The 26,990-nt window shown below is 38.7% G+C and overlaps 1 pseudogene; it reads right to left on the minus strand.

Moving 5' to 3' along the window:
- Positions 1-236: 236 nt before the first annotated feature.
- The window catches only part of LOC147340739 (protein FAM168A-like), a 34,654-nt pseudogene continuing 7,900 nt past the window's right edge, over positions 237-26,990 (minus strand).

A 26,990-nucleotide genomic window follows, 5' to 3' on the forward strand; every position in this document is an offset into this window, starting at 1 on the left:
TGATTTTGGAGCCCCCCAAAATAAAGTCTGACACTGTTTCCACTGTTTCCCCATCTATTTCCCATGAAGTGATGGGACCAGATGCCATGATGTTCATTTTCTGAATGTTGAGCTTTAAGCCAACTTTTCACTCTCCTCTTTCACCTTCTTCAAGAGGCATTTTAGTTCCTCTTCACTTTCTGCCATAAGTAGCTGCATACAAATGTGTGACTCCAGATTTGGATGGGCTGCAGGCTTCACCAGTGTGGGGCATATATATAGCTGTATGCAAGGATCCCTTGTTCTCTGTATGTTGGCATGAAGACAGGGTATGCCCCAATCGCTGTGTGCTGTGATGCAGTCAGCAGGGTACATGTTGACATCATCACGGTGGTGCCAGCCACCATGCCCATGGCCATGACATTGGTATTGGGAGGGTTTACTGGTGTCTGGTAGATGGCAGAGTGAGTACTGTTAGGCTGGATGACCATGATGTAGTGGATGACATAAGCCTGGGCAGCATACACCAGCTTTGTGTCCTAGGCTCCCAGGACATACAGATTCTGCTAGGGGTAGGCACTTATGATTGGATGCATGACCATCTGATAGGGATTGGGTGAAGAGGAGTAGGGGGATCAGGGCAGTATTACTCTGGGTTGGTGGGACCTTGTATGGTGTCCCCTCTGTATATCTGAAAGCTGCAGAGGATGTTTGGTAAGTTTGGCTCTCGGTCCTGGTGTCCACTGGGAGGTAGAAATAGGTACCTTCAGTGGCACAGGAAGATGAGTTCTCTAGCCAGGTCTATTTCATCAGCAGAGTTGCTGGAGCATAAGGGGAGCTAGTGGCAGGGTACAGGCTGGGATTGTAAGCAGGGGCTGCAATTGGATAGGCTGTGGGATAACTTGTGTAAGCCATGTTCTTTGGGTTGCCATAAGGAGCCACAGGACTGCAAGGGACTATAAACAGGGTTCACGGTGGATGACTGAGAATTCAGCAAGCAGATGCAGGCGAAAATGGCAGCAGCAGCTGAGGTGACAATGCCTTTGTCTTCTCTGAAGGCTATGGAGGTGATGCTCTCACTCCCTCACCAGTGTCCAGTAAGGTGATGAATGGTGCACAGGGACTGGGAGCCTCCTCCTCCTCAGTGACTGAGACCTGAATCCTCTGCAGTAGCTGCTTAGGAGCCCAACATGTGCTGGGAGGGCCAGAGACCTTTTAAACTTACAAAGAGATGCTGTTGTCCACCCATTGAAAATTACTATTATAAATAAATCATAAATCTGGGAATAGAGAATACTATAAAGTTCTACTTATAGTAATCAAAGAGGAAAATGGGAAAGTTGTGGTTCATTTTCTGCATTCTTAATCACATCTGTTTCATTTCCTAAGCACTTACACTGTTCATAGCCAGCTGTTATTTGAAAAGGTATTGGCACACTAATACAAAAATGTAACTGATTGACAGTAAATTTCCTCTCAGAGTATTTGATGTTAACAGAGAATACTCTCTTAAAACTAATAATTTTTAAAATTTTATTTATTTTAATTGGAGGCTAATTACATTAAAAATATTGTGGTGGTTTTTGCCATACATCAACGTGAATCAGCCATGGGTGAAAAGTAATTTTGATGTCAAATTTTTAGCACCGTGGGGAAAAAGTGAAATTTTAGGCAAACAGGCCTTTTGGGGGCCCTTCTTAATAGTTATATGAGGGAATTCCTTTCCTCCATATCTCCCATTCTGTTGATATGTCTTTTTTTCACATCTTAGTGAAGTGTCTTATGGTATGTAGATATAGTCTTGGCACTTAAGTGATATTTTTTAACTATAAAAGAAGATGTAATGGCTTAATGGAGAGGGCGATGGCACCCCACTCCAGTACTCTTGCCTGGAAAATCCCATGGATGGAGGAGCCCAGTAGGCTGCAGTCCATGGGGTCGCTCAGAGTCAGACAGGACCGAGCGACTTCACTTTCATTTTTCACCTTCATGCATTGGAGAAGGAAATGGCAACCCACTCCAGTATTCTTGCCTGGAGAATCCCAGGGAGAGGGGAGCCTGGTTGGCTGCCGTCTATGGGGTCCCATAGAGTCGGACATGACTAAAGCAACTTAGCAGCAGCAGCAATGGCTTAATAAACATTCAAAGAATAAAGAAAAGAGGCAATTACCTTTTCTCAGTTCAGTTCAGTTCAGTCACTCAGATGTGTCCGACTCTTTGCGAACCCATGAATCACAGCAGGCCAGGCCTCCCTGTCCATCACCAACTCCCGGAGTTCACTCAGACTCACGTCCATCGAGTCAGTGATGCCATCCAGCCATCTCATCCTCTATCTTACCCTTCTCCTCCTGCCGCCAATCCCTCCCAGAATCAGAGCCTTTTCCAATCAGTCAACTCTTCGCATGAGGTGGTCAAAGTACTGGAGTTTCAGCTTTAGCATCATTCCTTCCAAAAAAATCCCAAGGCTAATCTCCTTCAGAATGGACTGGTTGAATTTCCTTGCAGTCCAAGGGACTCTCAAGAGTCTTCTCCAACACCACAGTTCAAAAGCATCAATTCTTCAGTGCTCAGCCTTCTTCACAGTCCAAATCTCACATCCATACATGACCACTGGAAAAACTATAGCCTTGACTAGACAGACCTTTGTTGGCAAAGTAATGTCTCTGCTTTTCAATATGCTATCTAGGTTGGTCATAACTTTCCTTCCAAGGAGTAAGCGCCTTTTAATTTCATAGCTGCAGTCACCATCTGCAGTGATTTTGGAGCCCCAAAAAATAAAGTCTGACACTGTTTCCACTGTTTCCCCATCTATTTCCCATGAAGTGATGGGACAAGATGCGATGATCTTCGTTTTCTGAATGTTGAGCTTTAAGCCAACTTTTTCACTCTCCTCTTTCACCTTCACCAAGAGGCTTTTTAGTTCCTCTTCACTTTCTTCCATAAGGGTGGTGTCATCTGCATATCTGAGTTTATTGATATTTCTCCTGGCAATATTGATTCCAGCTTGTGCTTCTTCTAGCCCAGCATTTCTCATGATGTACTCTGCATATAAGTTAAATAAGCAGGGTGACAATGTACAGCCTTGACATACTCCTTTTCCTATTTGGAACCAGTCTGTTGTTCCATGTCCAGTTCTAACTGTTGCTTCCTGACCTGCATACAAATTTCTCAAGAGGCAGGACAGGTGGTCTGGTATTCCCATCTCTTTCAGAATTTTCCACAGTTTATTGTGATCCACACAGTCAAAGGCTTTGGCATAGTCAATAAGGCAGAAATAGATGTATTTCTGGAACTCTCTTGCTTTTCCCATGATCCAGCAGATGTTGGCAATTTGATCTCTGGTTCCTCTCCCTTTTTTAAAACCAGCTTGAATAATTGGAAGTTTATGGTTCACGTATTGCTGAAGCCTGGCTTGGAGAAATTTGAGCATTACTTTACAAGCGTGTGAGATGAGTGCAATTGTGCGGTAGTTTGAGCATTCTTTGGCATTGCCTTTCTTGGGGATTGGAATAAAAACTCATCTTTTCCAGTCCTGTGGCCACTGCTGAGTTTTCCAAATGTGCTGGCATATTGAGTGCAGCACTTTCACAGCATCATCTTTCAGGATTTGAAATAGCTCGACTGGAATTCCATCACATCCACTAGCTTTGTTCATAGTGAGGCTTTCTAAGGCCCACTTTACTTCAAATTCCAGGATGTCTGGCTCTATGTCAGTGATAACACCATCGTAATTCTCTGGGTCGTGAGGATCTTTTTTGTACAGTTCTTCTGTGTATTTCTGCCACCTCTTCTTAATATCCTCTGCTTCATTTAGGTCCATACCATTTCTCTCCTTTATTGAGCCCATCTTTGCATGAAATGTTCCCTTGGTATCTCTAATTTTCTTGAAGAGATCTCTAGTCTTTCCCATTCTGTTGTTTTCCTCTACTTCTTTGCATTGACCACTGAGGAAGGCTTTCTTTTTTCTTTTTTTTATAATTAATTTCATTTTATTTTTTAACTTTACATAATTGTACTAGTTTTGCCAAATATCAAAATGAATCTACCACAGGTATACATGTGTTCCCCATCCTGAACCCTCCTCCCTCCTCCCTCCCCATACCATCCCTCTGGGTCGTCCCAGTGCACCAGCCCCAAGCATCCAGTATTGTGCATTGAACCTGGACTGGCATCTCGTTTCATACATGATATTTTACATGTTTCAATGCCATTCTCCCAAATCTTCCCACCCTCTCCCTCTCCCACAGAGTCCATAAGACTGTTCTACACATCAGTGTCTCTTTTGCTGTCTTGTATACAGGGTTATCGTTACCATCTTTCTAAATTCCATATATATGTGTTAGTATACTGTATTGGTGTTTTTCCTTCTGGCTTACTTCACTCTGTATAATAGGCTCCAGTTTCATCCACCTCATTAGAACTGATTCAAATGTATTCTTTTTAATGGCTGAGTAATACTCTATTGTGTATATGTACCACAGCTTTCTTATCCATTCATCTGCTGATGGACATCTAGGTTGCTTCCATGTCTTGGCTATTATAAACAGTGCTGCGATGAAGATTGAGGTACACGTGTCTCTTTCCCTTCTGGTTTCCTCAGTGTGTATGCCCAGCAGTGGGATTGCTGGATCATAAGGCAGTTCTATTTCCAGTTTTCTAAGGAATCTCCACACTGTTTTCCATAGTGGCTGTACTAGTTTGCATTCCCACCAACAGTGTAAGAGGCTTCCCTTTTCTCCACACCCTCTCCAGCATTTATTATTTGTAGACTTTTGGATCGCAGCCATTCTGAACTGGTGTGAAATGGTACCTCATAGTGGTTTTGATTTGCATTTCTCTGATAATGAGTGATGTTGAGCATCTTTTCATGTGTTTGTTAGCCATCTGTATGTCTTCTTTGGAGAAATGTCTATTTAGATCTTTGGCCCATTTTTTGATTGGGTCATTTATTTTTCTGGAGTTGAGCTGTAGGTGTTGCTTGTATATTTTTGAGATTAGTTGTTTGTCGGTTGCTTCATTTGCTATTATTTTCTCCCATTCTGAAGGCTGTCTTTTCACCTTGCTAATAGTTTCCTTTGATGTGCAGAAGCTTTTAAGTTTAATTAGGTCCCATTTGTTTATTTTTGCTTTTATTTCCAATATTCTTGGAGGTGGGTCATAGAGGATCCTGCTGTGATGTATGTCAGAGAGTGTTTTGCCTATGTTCTCCTCTAGGAGGAAGGCTTTCTTATCTCTTTTTGCTATTCTTTGGAACTCGGCATTCATATGCTTATATCTTTCCTCTTCTCCTTTGCTTTTCACTTCTCTTCTTTTCACAGCTATTTGTAAGGCCTTCCCAGACAGCCATTTTGCTTTTTTGCATTTCTTTTCAATGGGGATGGTCTTGGTCCCTGTCTCCTGTGCAATGTCATGAACCTCAGTTCATCAGGCACTCTATCTATCAGATCTAGTCCCTTAAATCTATTTCTCACTTCCACTGTATAATCATAAGGGATTTGATTTGGGTAATACCTGAATGGTCTAGTGGTTTTCCCTACTTTCTTCAATTTCAGTCTGAATTTGAAAATGAGTTCATGGTCTCAGCCAGAGTCAGTTCCTGGTCTTGTTTTTGCTGACTGTATAGAGCTTCTCCATCTTTGGCTGCAAAGAATATAATCAATCTGATTTTGATGTTGACCATCTGGTGATGTCCATGTGTAGAGTCTTCTCTTGTGTTGTTGGAAGAGGGTGTTTGTTATGACCAGTGCATTTTCTTGGCAAAACTCTATTAGTCTTTGCCCTGCTTCATTCCGTATTCCAAGGCCAAATTTGCCTGTTACTCCAAGTGTTTCTTGACTTCCTACTTTTGCCTTCCAGTCCCCTATAATGAAAAGGACATCTATTTTGGGTGTTAGTTCTAAAAGATCTTGTAGGTCTTCATAGAACTGTTCAACTTCAACTTCTTCAGCATTACTGGTTGGGGCACAGACTTGGATTACTGTGATATTGAATGGTTTGTCTTGGAAATCAACAGAGATTATTCTGTCCTTTTTGAGATTGCATCCAAGTACTGCATTTGAAACTCTTTTTTTTGACCATGATGGCTACTCCATTTCTTCTGAGGGATTCCTGCCCGCAGTAGTAGATATAATGGTCATCTGAGTTAAATTCACCCATTCCAGTCTATTTTAGTTCACTGATTCCTAGAATGTCGATGTTCATTCTTGCCATCTCTTGTTTGACCACTTCCAATTTGCCTTGATTCATGAACCTGACATTCCAGGTTCCTATGCAATATTGTTCTTTACAGCATCAGACCTTGCTTCTATTACCAGTCACATCCACAACTGGGTATTGTTTTTGCTTTGGCTCCATCCCTTCATTCTTTCTGGAGTTATTTCTCCACTGATCTCTGGTAGCATATTGGGCACCTGGGGAGTTCCTCTTTCAGTATCCTTTCATTTTGCCTTTTCATACTGTTCATGGTGTTCTCAAAGCAAGAATAGTGAAGTGGTTTGCCATTCCCTTCTCCAGTGGACCACATTCTGTCAGACCTCTCCACCATGACCTGCCTGTCTTGGGTGGCTCCATGAGCATGGCTTAGTTTCATTGAGTTAGACAAGGCTGTGGTCCTAGTGTGATTAGATTGACTAGTTTTCTGTGAGTATGTTTTCAGTGTGCCTGCCCTCTGAAGCCCTCTTGCAACACTTACCATCTTACTTGGGTTTCTCTTACCTTGGATGTGGGGTATCTCTTCACAGCTGCTCCAGCAAAGTGCAGCCACTGCTCCTTATCTTGGACGACAGTTATCTCCTCACCACCGCCCCTTCTGACCTTGAACGTGGAATAGCTCCTCTACGCTCTCCTGTACCCGTGCAGCAATTGCTCCTTGGAGGTGGGGTAGCTCCCCTCGGCCGTTCCTGTGCCATCGCAGCCTGGCACTCTCGGTTGCTGCCCCTGACCTCGGACGTGGCCTAACTCCTCTTGGCTGCTTCCACTTGGGCATGGGGTCCTCCTGGTTTCTGCCCCTGACCTCAGACGTTGGGTAGCCGCCCGCGCTAAATGTGCCAGTCGCAGCCACCCGCAATACCTTTTCTAAATATAGACAATTAAGAAAATTTCCAGGTGTTCTTTTATGTATTGCAAAATAGGAAAATAATTGCTTTATCTAAAACATTATTAAGTAATGCTGCTGCTACTGCTGCTAAGTCGCTTCAGTCGTGTCCAGCTCTGTGCAACCCCATAGACAGCAGCCCACCAGGCTCTCCCGTCCCTGGGATTTTCCAGGCTAGAACACTGGAGTGGGTTGCCATTTTCTTCTCCAATGCATGAAAGTGAAAGTGAAGTCGCTCAGTCGTGTCCGACTCTTTGTGACCCCATGGCTGCAGCCTACCAGGTTCCTTTGCCCATGGGATTTTCCCGGCAAGAGTACTGGAGTGGGGTGCCATTGCCTTCTTCTGTTAAGTAATAAAATTATTCAATAAGCACTTATTTAAAATTTCTTTTCTGCGTTACATTACAGTTTAGGTTCTATAGTATAACTTTAACGTATAAAAGAGTATCCATACTCTCAGAAAACTTACAATTAACATGTGACAACAAAAATAACACAAATAAAGCAATTAGAGAACAAGTAATGTGAAACCAATAAGCACATGAAAATACATATTATTCATTTTTCCTGTCTCAAAAGTATTTCTTGTTTCTTCAACCTGGAACATTCTTAGACCAGTTGGTCACATTGTTTAGTATTGTCTGACTCTCCATCTATTCTTAATGCCTGCAATCAAACTGTAATACTTTGCCTTTTTTTCCTTCATAGTGTTCATCATTATCTGAAATTATTTCATTTATTCACTTATTTCCTGTCTTTATTGCCCAAAATGTAAGATTCACTGAAAGAAATGCCTTTCTCATTCTTTACCATATATATATATATATATATATATATATATATATAATCACAGCATGCCAGGCCTCCCTGACCATCACCAACTCCCAGAGTCCAACCAAACCCATGTCCATTGTGTCAGTGATGCTATCCAACCATCTCATCCTCTGTCACCTCCTTCTCCTCTGGCCCTCAATCTTTCCCAGCATCAGGGTCTTTTCAAATGAGTCAGCTCTTTGCATCAGGTGGCCAAAGTATTGGAGTTTCAGCTTCAGCATCAGTCCTTCCAAAGAACACCCAGGACTGATCTTCTTTAGGATGGACTGGTTGGATCTCCTTGAAGTCCAAGGGACTCCCAAGAGTCTTCTCCAACACCACAGTTCAAAAGCATCAATTCTTCAGTTCTCAGCTTTCTTTATAGTCCAACTCTCACATCCATACATGACCACTGGAAAAACCATAGCCTCGACTAGACGGACCTTTGTTGGCAAAGTAATGTCTCTGCTTTTTAATATGCTGTCTATTTTGGTCAAAACTTTCCTTCCAAGGAGCGTTTTTTAATTTCATGGATGCAATTACCAACCGCAGTGATTCTGAAGCCCAGAAAAATAAAGTCAGCCACTGTTTCCACTGTTTCCCCATCTATTTGCCATGAAGTGATGGGACAAGATGCCATGGTCTTAGTTTTCTGAATGCTGAGCTTTAAGCCAACTTTTTCACTCTTATCTTTCACTTTCGTTAAAAGGCTTTTTAGTTCTTCTTCACTTTCTGCCATAAGGGTGGTGTCATCTGCATATCTGAAGTTATTGATATTTCTCCTGGCAATCTTGATTCCAGCTTGTGCTTCCTCCAGTCCAGTGTTTCTCATGATGTACTCTGCATATAATTTAAATAAGCAGGGTGACAATATACAAGCTTGACCAACTCCTTTTCCTATTTGGAACCAGTCTGTTGTTCCATGTCCAGTGCTAACTGTTGCTTCCTGACCTGTATGCAGGTTTCTCAACAGGAAGGTCAGGTGGTCTGGTATTCCCATCTCTTTCAGAATTTTCCAGTTTATTGTGATCCACAGAGTCAAAGGCTTTGTCATCGTCAGTAAAGCAGAAATAGATGTTTTTTTTCTGGAATTCTCTTGCTTATTCAATGATCCAGCCTATGTTGGCAATTTGATCTCTGGTTCCTCTGTCTTTTCTAAAACCAGCTTGAACATATGGAAGTTCACGGTGCATGTATTGTTGAAGCCTGACTTGGAGAATTTTGAGCATTACTTTACTGGTGTGTGAAATGAGTGCAGTAGTGTGGTAGTTTGAGCATTCTTTGGCATTGCCTTTCTTTGGGATTGGAATGAAAACTGACCTTTTCCAGTCCTGTGGCCACTGCTGAGTTTTCCAAATTTGCTGACATATTGAATGCATCACTTTCACAGCATCATCTTTCAGCAATTGAAATAGCTCAAGTGGAATTCCATCCCCTCCACTAGCTTTGTTTGTAGTGATGCTTCCTAAGGCCCACCTAACTTCACATTCCAGGATGTCTGGCTCTAGATGAGTGTGAGTGATCACACCTTTGTGATTATCTGGGTCATGAAGATCTTTTTTGGTACTTCTTCTGTGTATTCTTGCCACCTCTTAATATCTTCTGCTTCTGTTAGGTCCATACCATTTTTGTCCTGTATTGAGTCCATCTTTGCATGAAACGTTCCCTTGATATCTCTCATGTTCTTGAAGAGCTCTCTAGTCTTTTCCATTCTGTTGTTTTCCTCTATTTCTTTGCATTAATCACTGAGGAAGGCTTTCTTGTCTCTCCTTTCTATTCTTTGGAACTCTGCATTCAATTGGGTATATATTTTATTTTCTCCATTGCTTTTTGCTTCTCTTCTTTTCACAGATATTTGTAAGGCCTCCTTGGAGAGTCATTTTGCTTTTTTTCATTTCTTTTTCTTGGGGATGGTCTTGCTCCCTGTCTCCTGTACAATGTCACGAACCTCCATCCATAGTTCATCAGGCAGTCTATCAGATCTTGTCCCTTAAATATATTTCTCACTTCCACTGTATAATCATAAGGGATTTGATTTAGATATATAAGTATTAATCAAGATCATAATTATATTAATTATATCTCTAGAACTGACTTATTTTATAACTAAAATCTGTGTCCTCTAAACAGTGTCCACACTCTGAAGGGGACAACAGAGGATAAAGTGGTTGGATTGCATCACTGACTCAATAGTCATGAGTTTGAGCAAGCTCCAGGAGATGGTGAAGGACAGGAAAGCCTGGTATGCTGCAGTCCATAGGGTTTCAAAGAGTTGGACACGACTATTTGACTGAACAATAACAACAACCACCAGTATCTGTGACCATGACCCCCAAATTCCAGTCCCTGGCAACTGCTATTCTACTGTTAATACAAATTCAACTTTTTAAGATTCTACATAATAATGAGATTATACAATATCTCTCTTTATCTGTATGACTTATTTCACATAGCATAATGCCCTCAAGGTTCATTCATATTGCCACAAATGGATAAGGCAATGGCTTATAATTACATACACAAATTGGTAACAATTCAAAAGCTACTGTTTCACCATGCTAGGGGTCAAGTAAACATTTGTGACTGGGAAACAGATTAACCTCCCTAAAACTAACATTTTTTTTTCCTTCATATATTTTATCATTGAGTTTCCTAAGAAGTCTCTAAAATGTAGTTCTACTACACTTGAATTTAAGCAGTTTTTGAAGCACTCACACTGCTTCCTTCTGAATATGTGAAGGTCAGCTCTAAGCAAACACTGTAAGCCTCTTTTTATAAAGTATTAACAAAGTTTCTAGATGAAATTGCATTCTTTTACTCCATATTTAGATAGATGAATACATGTCTTATAATACAATCAAAAACTACTTATTTATGTAAAAGTTAAAAAAGTTAAAAAACAGTTGCTGAACTTCCAGATCAAAACTTTTCATATAGCCATCAAACTCCTTAAATATTTTTTTTAAGATTTAGACTTTAGATACCAGTTTTATAAATGTGAATTTCTTGCCTATTTGCTTTTCTTTGTTTCTTCTCCTTTGTAAACATATGCCCAGTTTCCCAGCAGCTTCAAACACATATGGTTGCCTTATTGTGACAGAAGCAAAAATGTTACATTAATGTTTAACAGTATTAAAAATTCTCTTTGGCAGCAGTGGCATATGTTACTAGTTAATTGTTGCACTGGAAGCTACCTTGCTGTTTTAAAACATGGACTCATTTTACATGCTTTCTTCACAGCAGAACAAAATGTCAAATTTGTTGGGGTAAGTTTTAAATTCAGTTTAACAAAACTTAGTCACTAAGAAGATAATTTTTTCATATTATCTGCATGCCTAAATAAGAGTGGATGTCAATGTTATTTCTGGTTAAAAGAAAGCCTTAATTTGCCTTGTATTGAAACAAACTTATGTGAATGGCACAGTGTGCCCCAGAGATAGTCAGTGATTTCAGTATCTTTTATATATAATTTTACACAATTGACACTATGAGTATAGTAGCTTGCTGTATACTGGAAGTAATTTCAGAGTGAAAAATAAAATACTCTAACCTTTATAAAGAAATATTAGCAAAGTGTCTTTAATACCTTCTCAGCAACAACTATTTGACAATATTGACTAAGAAAATTCTATGACCCATAGAGTCAGTTAATTAACACTGTGCTGAATAATATCATCTTTTGGAAGTCTCTATTCTCCTGTGAATTTTTATGATTATTAGTGCTTATCAAGTGAGATACTGTTCATTCAGTGAAATATTTCACAAAATATAAGGAAAACTTTTGAAAGTTCAAATTTTAATTTTAATAAGTTTTGTTTTAACAATCTAAATCTTTATTTCTTTCCATGGTTCACCAAGTTTTATGTGGAAAAATTTTAGTTGCCCTTCTGTTGATATTAGATACCAACTATCAGTCTAGTTTTTCAATATCTTAAGAAAGCAGAAGATAATTTATAAAAAATATCACCAAGATGGAGTAGCATGGTAATCTTTATACCTATAAACACTACAAAACCAAACAAAATAATACCATGAATGCCCTGGACTACTTTCTGGAGAAAGTTGCCAGTATACTACACAGGGAGGAAAAACCAGACCAAGACTGACAATTCATCTGAGATGAAGGTAAGGATTGGGGAATATCTGTAAGCCAAAATATCTAGAGTTCACAGTATTGAGAAAATAGGCATGTACATAAAGAGAAATCTAGAGATCTATAGACATTATTTGTTAAGTATTCAGTTGAATACTGACCAATGAACATGTGTAAGGAAACTACCCAAGGCCAAGAAAAAAAAAAAAAAAAACACTTAAAAGAATTAGAGAAAATTCTGCATGGAGCTCACCCAAGTCTTAAAATAGTTTCTGTTACCACTAATTAAGAGTGGAAAGGCTTATAATTCAGGGGACATCAGGTGAAGTACTATGAAGGGTCATTAACTAGTTGTAGAGAAGATCAGTTACATACAGAGGGACAAAGATAAGATGACAACAAATTGTTCATCAAAAACTGTATGTGAATGAATAGAGATGGCAAAGTATAAAGATCCTGTGTTTACCTTCTCTCACAGACATACAAAAATCACAACTACTTGGAGAACAACCACTGAAAAAATATAGGAAACCACCAAAAATATATTTTACAGCTAAATACATAAATAAGGGATTACAAGAAAATGGGTAGGAAGGTGAACTCACATTATAGTCAAGTCCTGTACTACTGGGTGGACAGCACTTCAGTCAGACAATTCAGTTGCTTAATTGTGTCTGACTCTTTGTGACTCCATGGACTGCAGCATGCCAGGCTTCCCTGTCCATCACCAACTCCCGGAGCTTGCTCAAACTCATGTCCATCAAGTCGCTGATGCCATCCAGCCATCTCATCCTCTGTCGTCCGCTTCTTCCCCTGCCTTCAATGTTTCCCAGCATCACGGTCTTTTATGAGGAGTCAGTTTTTCATATCAGATGGCCAAAGTATTGGAGTTTCAGCTTCAGCTTCAGTCCATCCAATGACTATTCAGGACTGATTTCCTTTAGGATTGACACGTTTGATCTCCTTGCAGTCCAGGGAACTCTCAAGAGTGTTCTCCAACATCATAGTTCAAAAGCATCTATTTTCAGGACTCAACTTTCTTTATAGTCCAACTCTCACATCCATACATGACTACTGGACTTCTCTGGTGGCTCAGACGGTAAAGCGTCTGCCTACAATGTGGGAAACCTGGGTTTGATCCCTGGATTGGGAAGACCCCCTGGAGAAAGAAATGACACCCCACCCCAGTATTCTTGCCTGGAAAATCCCATGGATGTAGTAGCCTGGTAGGCTACAATCCACGAGGTCACAAAGAGATGAACACAACTGAGCAATCTCACTTTCACTTTTTCACTTTCTTTGACTAGATGGACTTCTGTCAGCAGAGTAATGTCTCTTCTTTTGAATATGCTGTCTAGGTTGATCATAGCTTTTCTTCCAGGAAGAAAGCATGGACAGAACACAAACTGGAAAATGATTGCATTACAGAGGCTTTTCCAAAGGATTGAGAGATCTGAGCCCTGGATGTCTTGCACAGGGAAGATGAGTCACCAGGGCATCTAGCTTTTTTTTTTTTTTTAATATAAATTTATTTATTTTAGCTTTGAATGTGTGCAGCACTTATATTGAGAGACCCAGAAGAGTAGGGGAAATATGGGTTTAACTCTTAAAGTGAGCATATAAAATCTCACATGCCCTGGAACCCAGAGTACAAGCAGTAATTTGAGAGAAGTCTAGGTAAGATCTACTTACTGTTATTGGAGAGTCTTCAGAAAGACAGGAGGCAGCTGCAGCTCACCATCGTAATATACACACTAGTGGAAGTCATTTTAGGGATATCTTTCTACCATGTGGACACTAGTGCTGACAAGCACCATTGTGGAATCCTCCCTCTTGCTCATTAGCACCAAGACATGGACCTACCCAATAGACTGTAGGTGCCAGTGCTGGGACGCATCAAGTCAGACAACTAACTGACCAGAGACACAATCCCACCCATCTGTAGATAGGTTGCCTTAAGACCTACAGAGCCCACAACCATGCCTGGGCATGACCCTACCCACTGGAGGGACCAGGATCCAGTTACAACAACTAGTGGATGGGCACCAGCTCCAGAATTCTCTGGGTCCTGGCCCTCCTTGCAAGGAGGCTACTTTTGCCTTTGGACCAGTCTTTCCATGGAAGGACAGATATCAGATATCAAGAAAGCCACAATCCAATAGCTTGCAGATGCAGTCTACCTGGGACTATCTGAACTCTGACCCTGTCTATAACACGTTTCAAGACACCACAGACCATGTCCTTAAATGTTCCAGGAACCTCCAGTACATTGATCCAACACCCACTCTTGGATCTCTGGGTCTTATAGCCAGATTCCAGAATACAACTCTATCCACCAGTAAACTATCACTAACCCCAGCATGAGGCTGCACTCACAAGTGCATAATCAACAGCCTTAGAATATTCTGGACCATGACTCTGCCTACTAGTGAGCTGGTATAATCTCCAAAGACCATGGGTTCTGCAGTCAGCTGACTTTTCCCAGTCCTACTAACAGGTAGATTTCAGCCTCCATACAAGTCAGGGCCTGGCAAGCAACTGGAACAGAGAACAACTCAGACCTCCACAGAGTGAGTTCACCAAAACAGAAGGACCTCCCACAGCCCTCACAGGGAGAATCCCTAACACATATAACTCAGATGATAACAGGTGAGTGTGCTGCTGGGGTGCACAGGACATATCCTACAACAGATCACTTCTCCAAGGTCAGGAAATATTTCTAACCAACTAGATGCATAAAAAAAAGAAAACAGCAGCTTAGGCAAAATGATGCAACAGAGGAACATATTCCAGTTAAGTGTCTGGAGATAGGCAATCCATCCAAGAAGGAGTTAAAGGTAGTGATTGTGAAGAGTATCAAAGAGAGAAGAATGGGTGTACAGAGCAAGAAGTTAGAAGTTGTTAAAAAATAGTTAGAAAATACAAACAACCAAAGATGATAAATATAACTGCAATGAAAAACACATTAGATGGAATCAGCAGTAGACTAAATGATACAGAGGAATAAATCTGTAACCTGGAAGACAGAATAGTGGAAATCACTGATGCTGAACAAAAAAAGAAAAAAGAAAGAATGAAAAAGAATGAAGACAGTTAAAAAATTCCTGGGACAACATCATGCACACTAATATTTACATTATATGGATCCCAGAAGGAGAAGTGACAAAAAAAGGGATTAATAACATATTTGAATACATAATAACTGAAAACTTTTCTAACACATGAAAAGAGTAACCCAAGTCTAAAAAACACAAAAAGTCCCATGCAGTAGTAAATAAAAGAGGAACTTATCAAGACACATTGTAATTAAAATGGAAAAAAATAAAGTTCAGGAGAGAATATTAAAAGCCGGAAGGGAAAAGTAACAAATAACATACCAGGGAACTGCCATAAAGCTATCAGCTGACATTTTAGCAAAAATTCTGCAAGTGAGAAGAGAGTGGTACAATATATTTAAACTGATCAAAGGGCAAAAGCTACATCCAAGAATATTCTACCAGCAAGACTATCATTTGGATTTAATAGAGAGATCAAAAGCTTTACAAAAAAACCAAAAGCTAAAAGAGTTCAGCACTACCAAAACCAATTTACAATAAATATTAAACAAAATTCTCTAAGCAAAAAATAAAAGGCGACAACTAGAAATAAAATACAAAATAAAAAGAATTCACTTGTAAAGGCAAACATACAGTAAAGAAGAAATAATTCACACACAAAACTTGAAGTTTAAAAGACAAAAATAATAAAATCATTTGTATCCACAATAAGCAATTAAGGGACACAAAAAACTATATATAAAATATGATATCAAAAACTATAACTGTGATGAGAGGAGAGTACAAATGAAGAGCTGTTAAAATGCATTTGAAATTAAGATATCAACAACTTTAAATAATCACAAATATACATGCCTCATAGTAACTAAAACCAAGCATCTTTACTTTATATACAAGCAAAAAAGAGGAATTCAAATACAGCACTAAAGACAGTCATCAAATAACAAAAGTGAGCAAAAGAAGAAAAAAGGAAAAAAAAAAAATCTATGAAAACAACCCCCAAACAAGTAATGATATGGCAATAAGACATACATATCAACAACAACTGTAAATATAAGTGAACTAAATGCTCAATCAAAAGACAGAGTGACTGAATGGATTTTTTAAAAAAGATATGTATAAGTACTGCCTACAATAGTCTCACTACAGATCTAAAGACAAACACAGATTGAAAGGGATGGAATGGAAAAAAGATTTTCCATGCAAATGGAAGTCAGAAAAAAACTAGAGAAGCAATGTTTATATTAGGCAAAATAGACTTTACAATAAAGGCTGTTAAAGAGACTAAAGTGATTATATAATGATCAAAGATCAATCCAATAATTTATAATAACTGTAAATGTATAGCACCCAAAAGAGGAGCACCAATCAATAAATACATAAAAAATATTTACAAACTTAAAGTAGAAAGTTAACAGTAACACAATAATCATAAAAGACTAACAATCCACTCATATCAATCGACAGATCATCCAGACAGAAAAATCAATAAGGAAACATTGACCTTAAATAACACATTAGACCAAATTAACTTAATAGATTTATAGAGTGTTCTATCTGAAAGAGCAGTATACACATTATTTTCAAGTGTGCATAAAATATTCACCAGGATAGATCATATTCCAGGCCATCACTTTGGTAGATTTAAGAAAACTGAAATTATGTCAAGCATCTCTTTCAACCACAATGCTATAAAACTAGAAATAAACTACTAGAAAAAAGCTGCAAAAAAACACAAACACATAAAGATTAAATAATATGCTACTGAACAATAAACAGATTATGGAAGAAATCAAAGAGGAAATTAAAAAAATCCTGAAAGTGAAAGTCACTCAGTTGTGTCCTACTCTTTGCAATTCCATGGAGTATACAGTCCATGGAATTCTCTAGGCCAGAATACTGAAGTTGATAACATTTCCCTTCTCCAGGGGACCTTCCCAATCCAAGGATTGAACGCAGGTCTGCTGCATTGCAAGCAGATTCTTTACCAACTGTGCCACAAGGGAAGCCACTCCCCTCAAAAACAAGTCTTAGAGAAATATAAAAATGAAAACACAACAATCCAAAATCTTTGGTACATAGAAAAAGCAGTTCTAAAGGGATGTTTTTAATAATGCAAGCTTACCTCAGGAAACAGGGGGAAAAAAGAAACCCTCAAATAAACATTCTACCCTTGTGCATAAAAGAACAAGAAAAAGAAAAAGATACAAAATAAAAAAAAATAGTAGAAGGAGATAAATAATAAAGATCAGAGCAAAAATAAATAGAGACCAAATAATCAATAGAAAATATCAATGAAACGAAGACATGTTTTTTTGAAAAAAAGAATCAAAATGGATGAACATTTAGTCAGGCTCAATGAGAAACTTAAAAGAGAAAGGATCCACATTTATAAAATCAGAAATGAAAAAGGAGGGTTTACAACCAACACCACAGAAATAGAAAAGATCAAGAGTCCACTATGAATTACTATATCCAAAAAAAAAAAAAAGACAGCATAGAAGTGGACTGATTTTTAGAAATGTAAATTTTTCCAAGACTGAATAAGGTAGAAATAGAAAACATGAGCACAAAAATTACCAGTAATGAAATTAAATCAGTAAATCTAAAACTACCAATAAACAAAAGTCCAGGACCAGATGGCTTCAGAGGTGAATTCCACCAAACATTTAAAGAAGAGTTAACACCTATCCTTCTCAAACCATTCCTAAAATTTAAAGAGGATAAAATATTTCTGAACTCATTGAATTCATTCTATCTAGCCAGCATCATACTGGTACCCAAAACAGAGAAATATTAGCAAAATAACAAAATTATATGCCAATATCACTAATGAATATGAATACAAAAATCCTCAGCAAACTATTAGCAAGTCAAATCCAACAATTAGATACATTAAATACATTCAAAAATATATCCAATACATTAAAAGGATTATATATAATTTTCAAATGGAAGTTATCTCTTGCATGCAAGGAATAATCAGTATCCATAAACCAGTGTGATACACCAAATTAACATATTAAAAAATAAAAGCCATATGATCATCTCATTTTATATAGAAAAATTTTTGACAAAATTCAAGATCCATTTATGATAAAAAAAAAACTTCAGAAAGTAGACATACGATAAATATATCTTAAAATAACAAAGACTGTATGTGACAAATACAGGTAACATCTAATTTGACAGTGAAAAGCTAAAAGCATCTCTTCCAAGATCAGGAACAAGGCAAAGATGGTAATTCCCACTACTTTTTTTCAACATAGTTTTGAAAGTCCTAGACACCAGAATCAGACAAGAAAAAGAAATAAAAGGAATCCAAATTGTAAAGGAAGCAGTAAGACTGTTTACTGTTTGCAGATGATACATTATACATAGAAATCATAAAGACAATCAGCAGTATACTAGTGCTAATCAATGAATTTGGTAAAGTTTCAGGATACAAAATTATATACAGAAATATTGAATTTCTATACATTAAAAACAGACTATCTGAAAAAGAAATTAAGGAAATAATCCTGTTCACCATTGTATCCAAAAGAGTAAACACTGATAGCTTATGGTGAATGATGTAGCCAGACTCATGGTCTCTGAAGGAGAAGATTTAACTCCAGGACCAAAGACAGTCTCAGTCACTCAGAGCTTTGTGTACAAAATTTTATTTAAAGTGACAGGACAGAGAACGCTTCTGACATAGACATCAGAAGCCGGTAGAAAGAGTATCCACCTCACTACCTTAAGTGGGACTTAGATACTTCTCAACTAGCTGCTGAGACTAGATTAAAAAACAAACAAATAAACAAACAAAACAAACAAAAAACACCTCAAGGCTGTGAAAATTTTGCCTAGACCCTTTCCCATAACATATATCTTGGGATCACATCAGCATGAGATTAGCCAGAAGGAAGATGTTAGCCCAGAGCTCAAGGCTGTGGAAGTGTTTATCCAGACCTTCTCCCATAATATATATCCAAAGAACAACAACAACAACAAAAAAAAACCATGTCCTGAATAAGAGATACTGAGGCCTATGAAGCCTACTTGTCTAAGGCAAAAGAATGTGAAAAAGAAAGAAGAATATTTACCTACTCCTTAAAGGGGCCTCAAGCTTGGGCTCTTTATCAACCTAAGTTAACTCTCTCAACACCTATGAATAAACACACTTAAAGAGGAAAAAGACTTGTACTCCAAAAGCTATAAAAAAATGTTGAAAGAAATTGAAGATGACACAAACAAATGAAAAGATACACCATGTTCTTAGATTGGAAGAATCAATCTCCTTAAAATGTCAGGCAGATACAATGCAATCTCTGTCAAGTTGCCAATGACATTTTTCATAGAATCAGAACCAAAAAAATTAAATTTGCATAGAAACAAAAAAGACCCCAAATAGCCAAAGCAATCTTGAGAAAGGAAAATGAAGTTGGAGAAATCAAGTTCTCTGACTTTAGTCTATACTACAAAGCTACAGTAATCAAAACATTATGGTACATGCATGAAAACAGACACATAGATCGAGAGAACAGAATGGAAAACACAAAAATGAGCCCATGCACTTGTGGTTAATTAGACAAGAAAGGAGGCAATAATTAAAATGGAGAAGAGACAGTCTCTTCACTAAGTGGTTCTGGGAAAATTGAATAGCTACATGTAAAAGAATAGTATCATAACAGCATATAGCACCATAAACAAAAATAAACTCAAAATGATTAAAGAATTAAATTCAATTTGGATACTATAAAACTCCTAGAGGAAAACAGGCATAAATTTGACATAAATTACAGAAATTTTTTTGGATGTACCTCTTGAGTAATGGTATGCTTTTGAACTGTGGCATTGGAGAAGACTCTTGAGAGTCCCTTGGACTGCAAGGAGATCCAACAGGTCCATCCTAAAGGAGATCAGTCCCGGGTATTCATTGGAGGGACTGATGTTGAACCTGAAACTCCAATACTTTGGCCACCTGATGAGAAGACCTGACTCATTTGAAAAGACCCTGATGCTGGGAAAGATTGAGGGCAGGAGGAGAAGGGAACAACAGAGGATGAGATGGTTGGATGGCATCACCGATTCGATGGACATGGGTTTGGGTGGACTCCAGGAGTTGGTGATGGACAGGGAGGCCTGGCGTGCTGTGGTTCATGGGATCACATAGAGTCGGACATGACTGAGTGACTGAACTGAACTGAACTTGAGTAATGGTAACAAAAGCAAAAATAAACAAGTGGTACCTAATTAAACTTAAAATATTTTCCACACCAAAGGAAACCACTGAGAAAATGAAAAGACAACATATGGAATGGGAGAAATACTTTCAAACTATGTGACTTGTGACGAGCAAGAAATTAATTTCCAAAATATACAAAAAATGCATACAGCACAATTTCAAATAAAAAGAAAAAAAATCAAAAAATGGGATGAAGACTTTTATAGACATTTCCCCAAAGAAGACATATAGATGGTCAACTAGCACATGGAAAAGTGCTCAAAACTGCTAATTATTAGAAAGATGCTAATTAAAACTACATTGAGATATCACCTCACAGCAATCAGAATAGATGCTGGAGATGGGCTGGAAAAAAAAAGGAACCCTCTTACACTCTTGATGGGAGTGTAAATTGGTACAGACAGTATGGAGAACAGTATGGAGGTTTCTAAAAGGTAACTTCTAGGTAACTCAAAGTAGAGATAACGTATGACCATGAAATCCCACCTCTGGGCATATACATAGAAACAAACCTAATTCAAAAATATGCATGTACCACAATGTTCATTGCAGCTCTATTTTAAATAGCCAAGACACTGAAGCAACCTAAATGTCCATTGACACATTAATGGATAAAGATGTGCTACATATATACAGTGGAATATGACTAAGCCATAAAAATACTAAAGTGATTCCATTTGCAGCAACATGGATGTACCTAGAAATTATCATACTAAGTGAAGTAAATACTATATTTATTATATGTATAATCTAAAAATAATACAAATGAATTTATTTGGACATATGCAAAACAAAAACTGACTGACTGATAAGGAAAACAAACTTGTGGTTACCAATGGGGAGAAGAAAGTGGCAAGGGACAAATTAGGTGTGTGTGATTAACAGATACAAGCTAATATATATAAAATAGATAAGCAACAAGAATATACTGTATAGCAATGGGAACTATATTTAACTATATTCAGTTCAGTTCAGTTCAGTCGCTCAGTCGTGTCTGCCTCTTTGCAAACCTATGAATTGCAGCACGCCAGACCTCCCTGTCCATCACGAACTCCCAGAGGTTACCCAAACTCATGTCCATTGAGTCGGTGATGCCATCAAACCATCTCATCCTCTGTCGTCCCCTTCTACTCCTGCCCCCAATCCTTCCCAGCATCAGGGTCTTTTCCACTGAGTCAACTCTTCGCATGAGGTAGAAAAAGTATTGGAGTTTCAGCTACAGCATCAGTCCTTTCAATGAACACTCAGGACTGATCTCCTTTAGGATGGACTGGTTGGATCTCCTTGCAGTCCAAGGGACTCTCAAGAGTCTTCTCCAACACCACAGTTCAAAAGTATCAGTTCGTCGGTGCTCAGCTTTCTTCACAGTCCAACTGTCACATCCATACATGACCAATGGAAAACCATAGCCTTGACTAGACAGACCTTTGTTGGCAAAGTAATGTCTCTGCTTTTCAATATATGCTATCTAGGTTGGTCATAACTTTCCTTCCAAGGAGTAACCATCTTTTAATTTCATGGCTGCAATCACCATCTACAGTGATTTTGGAGCCCAAAAAAATAAAGTCTGACACTGTTACCACTGTTTCCCCATCTATTTCCCATGAAGTGATGGGACCAGATGCCATGATCTTAATATTCTGAATGTTGAGCTTTAAGCCAACTCTTTAACTCTCCACTTTCACTTTCATCAAGAGGCTTTTTAGTTCCTCTTCACTTTCGGCCATAAGGGTGGTATCATCTGCATATCTAAGGTTCTTTATATTTCTTCTGGCAATCTTGATTCCAGCTTGTGCTTCTTCCAGCCCAGCATTTCTCATGATGCACAGAAAAGTTGTTGCTGAATGATGCAAAGATGCTGGGATTCTTGCCCTCCGGAAGAGAAGAATTCAGTCTGGTGCCAGAGACGAGGCTTGATGGCTCAAAGCTTTGATGTAATAAAGTTTTATTAAAGTATAAAGGAGATAGAGAAAGCTTCTGACATGGGCATCAGAAGGGGGCAGAAAGAGTTCCCCCTTGCTAGTGTTCACAATGGAGTTATGTACTCTTGAATTAGTTGTTACAGTGAATCAAAAGAATGTCTGGAGGTTGTAAAGACCTCACTCGACCTACTCCCATAATTTACACCTTAATATAACAGGATTAGACAGAAGTTTTTTTCCAGAGACTATCCTCAAGAAGGATACATTGTTGTTGTATAATCCTAAGGAACGTAGAAGGACAAAAAAAGTTTGTCCTTTCTTTCTCCTTGAGAATTCCAGACCCCTCTCCCCTTGGGGACCCCTAGACTTCTTATCAACCTGTCTAGGAAGTGACTCTCTCAGTACTCTGCATATAAGTTAAATAAGCAGGGTGACAATATACAGCCTTGACATATTCCTTTTCCTATTTGGAACCAGTCTGTTGTTCCATGTCCAGTTCTAACTGTTGCTTCTTGACCTATATACAGGTTTCTCAAGAGGCAGGTCAGGTGGTCTGGTATTCCATTCTCTTTCAGAATTTTCCACAGTTCATTGTGATCCACACAGTCAGTATCATGTAATAACCTATAATGGAGAATGCTGTTCCATGGTCACATTTTGTTTCATATATATATATATATACACACATATGTATATATATATGTATAAAACTTAATTACTTTGCTATACACCTGAAACATTGTAAACCAACTATGCTTTACTTAAAAGAAATAAAAAATAAATGTGAAAACCTAGAAATAAAACCATGCATTTATGGTCAATTAATGTGCAATACAGGAAGCAAGAATCTACAATGGACAAAACACACTCTCTTAAATAATTGATGCTGTGAAAACTGTATGGCTTCATGTAAAATAATGAAATTTTTACATTTTCTCTTACCATATACAAAAGGAAACTCAGAAAACTAGAAGCCATAAAAACTAGAGCAAAGCACAGGCAGAACACCCTTTGACATAAATCATAGGACTATTTTTCAAGTCTATCTCCTAAAGTAAAATAAATAAGAGCAAAAATAAACAAACAGAATCCATTAAGGCAACTATTTTGGTACAGCAAAGAAAATCAACAACCAAAATAAAAATCAACCTACTGAATAGGAGAAAACATTTTTTTAATGCTATGACCAACAAGGGGTTAATATCTAAAATGTATGAAAAGCTCATACAATTCAAAAAAAAAAAATTTCTAAAAAATGGGAAGATGGACTAGATAGATTATTTTCCAAAGAAGACATACATATGGCCAATAGGCATATGAAAAGATGCTCAGCATCATGTATTGTCAGAGAAATGCTATGTAAAATCACAATGAGATATTACCTCACAGCTGTTAGAATAGATATCATCAAGAAGACCACAGAAGCCAAATATCAACAAATATGTGAAGGGAATAAAGCCCTCCTACCTTATTGGTGGGAATGTGAATTAATGCAGCTGCTTGTGGAAAATAGTATGGTGGTTTCTCAGAACTAAAATTAGAAATACCAAATGACCCAAAAATTCCACTCCTATGTATGTAATCAAGAAATGGTAATATCAACTTGAAAAAAAATACATCTGCCTCAATGTTCATACTGGCATTACTTACAATTGCCAAGTTATGGTAGCAAGCTAAATGTCCAGTAACAGACGAAAGGATAGATGATGTGGTGTTTATATACAAAGGAATTTTACTAGGTCATAAAAGAAAGAAAATGCACCCTTTGAAACAATATGGATGGACTTAGAGGATATTATACTAAGTAAAATAAGCCAGGTCCTGAAAGACAAATGCTATACGATATCACTTATATGTGGAATCTAAAAAAATTAATGATCCACTGAATATATCAAAAAGAGATATAGAGAAAAAATTTTTGGTTATCAGGTGAGAGAAGGAAGAGTGAAGAGGAAAGATAGAATTAGGGGATAAAGATGTCCAAAATATGATATATAAAATAAATAAGCTGCAAGGATATATTATACACCATGGGGAATAGAGACAATATTTGATAATAACTCTAAGTATAGCATAACCTTTAAAATTGTGATTCACTATGTTGTACACCTTTAACACATAATATTGTACATCAACTATATCTAAATTTAAAATAAACCTCAAAACAGTGTGTGAGATAAAAGAGTGTTGAGCAAAGTCTTGTAAATACTGCAAGGAAAAATATCAGCCTGGAATTATTTACCCAGCAAAAATATCTATCACAAATAAAAGACATACAGATGGCTAATAAACACATGAAAAGATGCTCAACATCACTCATTATTAGATAAATGTAAATCAAAACTACAATGAGATATCATCTCACACCAGTCAGAATGATCATCATCAAAAAGTCTAGAAATGATAAATGCTGGAGAGGGTGTGTACTGTTGGTGGGAATGTAAATTGATACAGCCACTATGGAAGACGGTATGGAGATTCCTTAAAAAATAAAACAACAATGTGACCCAAAAATCCTACTCTTAGGCATATACCCTAAGGAAACCAAAGTTGAAAGAGCCACATGTATCCCATTCTTCATTGCAGCACAATTTATGATAGCTAGAACATGGAAATAACCTAGATGTCCATCAACAAATGAATGGATAAAGAAGTTGTGGTACAAAAACAGAATGGAATATTACTCAGCCATATAAAGGAATGCATTTGAGTCAGTTTTAATGAGGTGGTTGAATCTACCTGGAACCTATTATACAGACTGAAGTAAGTCAGAAAGAGAAAAATAAATATTTTGGTGGACATGGAATACATCTCTCTCCAAGGATACATCAGGAATACACCTTCAGATACAGATGTGCATGCAGAACACCAGCTGAGAGCAGACAGGAGTACTTGACCAGTGGAAAATAATATACAGAACCACGCAAAACTTGGTAGGAGGAAGAAACTAGGGGGAAAAACAAGAGTGTTAGTAGGACTGGACCTGCCTTCAGCGAGTGGGAGAATTGAAGCAGGGGTCAGATCCCCAAAGCAGGGCAACTGTCTGAGTAAGAGGAGAAACATTTAAGGCTGAGAGTGATCTGTGGTAGCCTAAATGGAATGAGAATATGACAGTCCTTGCTGCAGCCATACATAGCCTAGACAGGAACTCTGTTCTCCTGGAAGGTGCAGCAGCTGGGAACTGGAGTTTAGGGATCATGGAGCAATCTCAGGGAAAGGGCTGATGTTGACTGTGCAGAGATGGATTGAGGGGATGTAAGGGAGGAGATGGTGGTGGGAAATGCCTGTGGAGGAAAGTCAGGCAGCCATGGAAGCAAGGCAATACTGCTGAGTCACACATAGTGGGTGGAGCCATCACCGTAGCCTCTCTCGCCCCATACACCAGCATACACAGCTGAACAATAGAGACTGGTCCATCAAACGCCTGATGCACTGAAGTACAGAGTAAGACCTCACCCAGGGTGACCCTTTAAGTGCCTGATGTGACAATCTACAGAAAAGGACCCCAGCCAGGGGGCCTTCTATGTACCTGACATGCCGAAAAACAGAGAAGGACCCCCAGGCAAGGGAGCCCTCTAAGAGATTGAAGGGGTGGAGCTATGGAGAAAGACTTCCCAAATAGGCCTTCTGATTGCCAGCTACAAGATACTGGAAAAAAGACTTTGATAGGGCCATAATTTTTGTGGCCAAGGAAGTCCGTGTCCCTGCACAGTTGGCGCTGCCAGGGTACCTGCAAGCCAAGGAGCTGTGCCATCTTCACTCTCAATTCTCAATGGAGCAGAGCTTAAAGGCAAAAAAAGTTTTGTGTCTATGCACACAGGGTTGCTTTAGTCATGTCTGACTCTTTGTGACCCTGTAAAATTGTGGCCTGCCTGGATTCTCTGTCAGAAAGGGGGTTTTTCATGCAAGAATACTGGAGCATATTGGCCAAGACTGGTTTCTGTACCCTTCTGCTGCTGCTGCTGCTAAGTCACTTCAGTCATGTCCGACTCTGTGTGACCCCATAAACGGCAGCCTACCAGGCTCCCCCATCCCTGGGATTCTCCAGGAGAGAACACTGGAGTGGATTGCCCTTCTAGAGCACTATATTTCCTGCTTCCCTAGCCGCAAACCCCCCTGAGTACCTGGTGCTGCAAGAACCCCTGTGACCCAAGCAGCTGCACCAGCTTCACACCTGGCCCTTACAGGGGCAAAACCAAGCCCTCCAGGGCAGCCTCAGAAGCTAAACCCCAGTGGACAACCCACATGTAGAGGTAGAAATAAAACCACAATTTAAACCCAGGGGCAGTGTGGCTAAGGAAGAAGACACAAAACCTTCCCACCAGCTGTACAAGCTGCATATTAAATCCACGTGATTAACTAATCAGACTCTGTATCTATGGAACATATAAAAGGCCACTAAAAGCTCCCACAAAAGAAAACACACTAGCTCTGATAACTGTGGACATTGGGGGCAAGAACACACAGGAGTAGGACCGGATTAAAATCTGAGTTGGACTCTGGGAGAAGGCGAGGGTGGGACTGAAGGAAAGTTACATGGCTAAAAATAGCCTGGAGTTAAAACTCCCCTCCAGGTCCTCCCCACCATTCTATGCAAAACAAAGAACTCTCTCAACCGAAGAAAAACAAAAAAGGGACATTAAGGTTGATTATGCCCAGCTCCTAGCTGGTCCAGCCTCTGGCTGATCTCCAAAATTCCTTGCCACAGTCATTTAAGAGATAACTACTCCAAACAACCTTGGAAAAGAACAGGCCCCCTTAAGAAAGTAACTTTCCACATACATGCCTATATATACTTACTCTC

Source organism: Bos grunniens, chromosome X, assembly GCF_055505025.1.
Source record: "Bos grunniens cultivar Pamir isolate PY7600 chromosome X, Bosgru_T2T1.0, whole genome shotgun sequence".
Taxonomy (NCBI): Eukaryota; Metazoa; Chordata; class Mammalia; order Artiodactyla; family Bovidae; genus Bos; species Bos grunniens.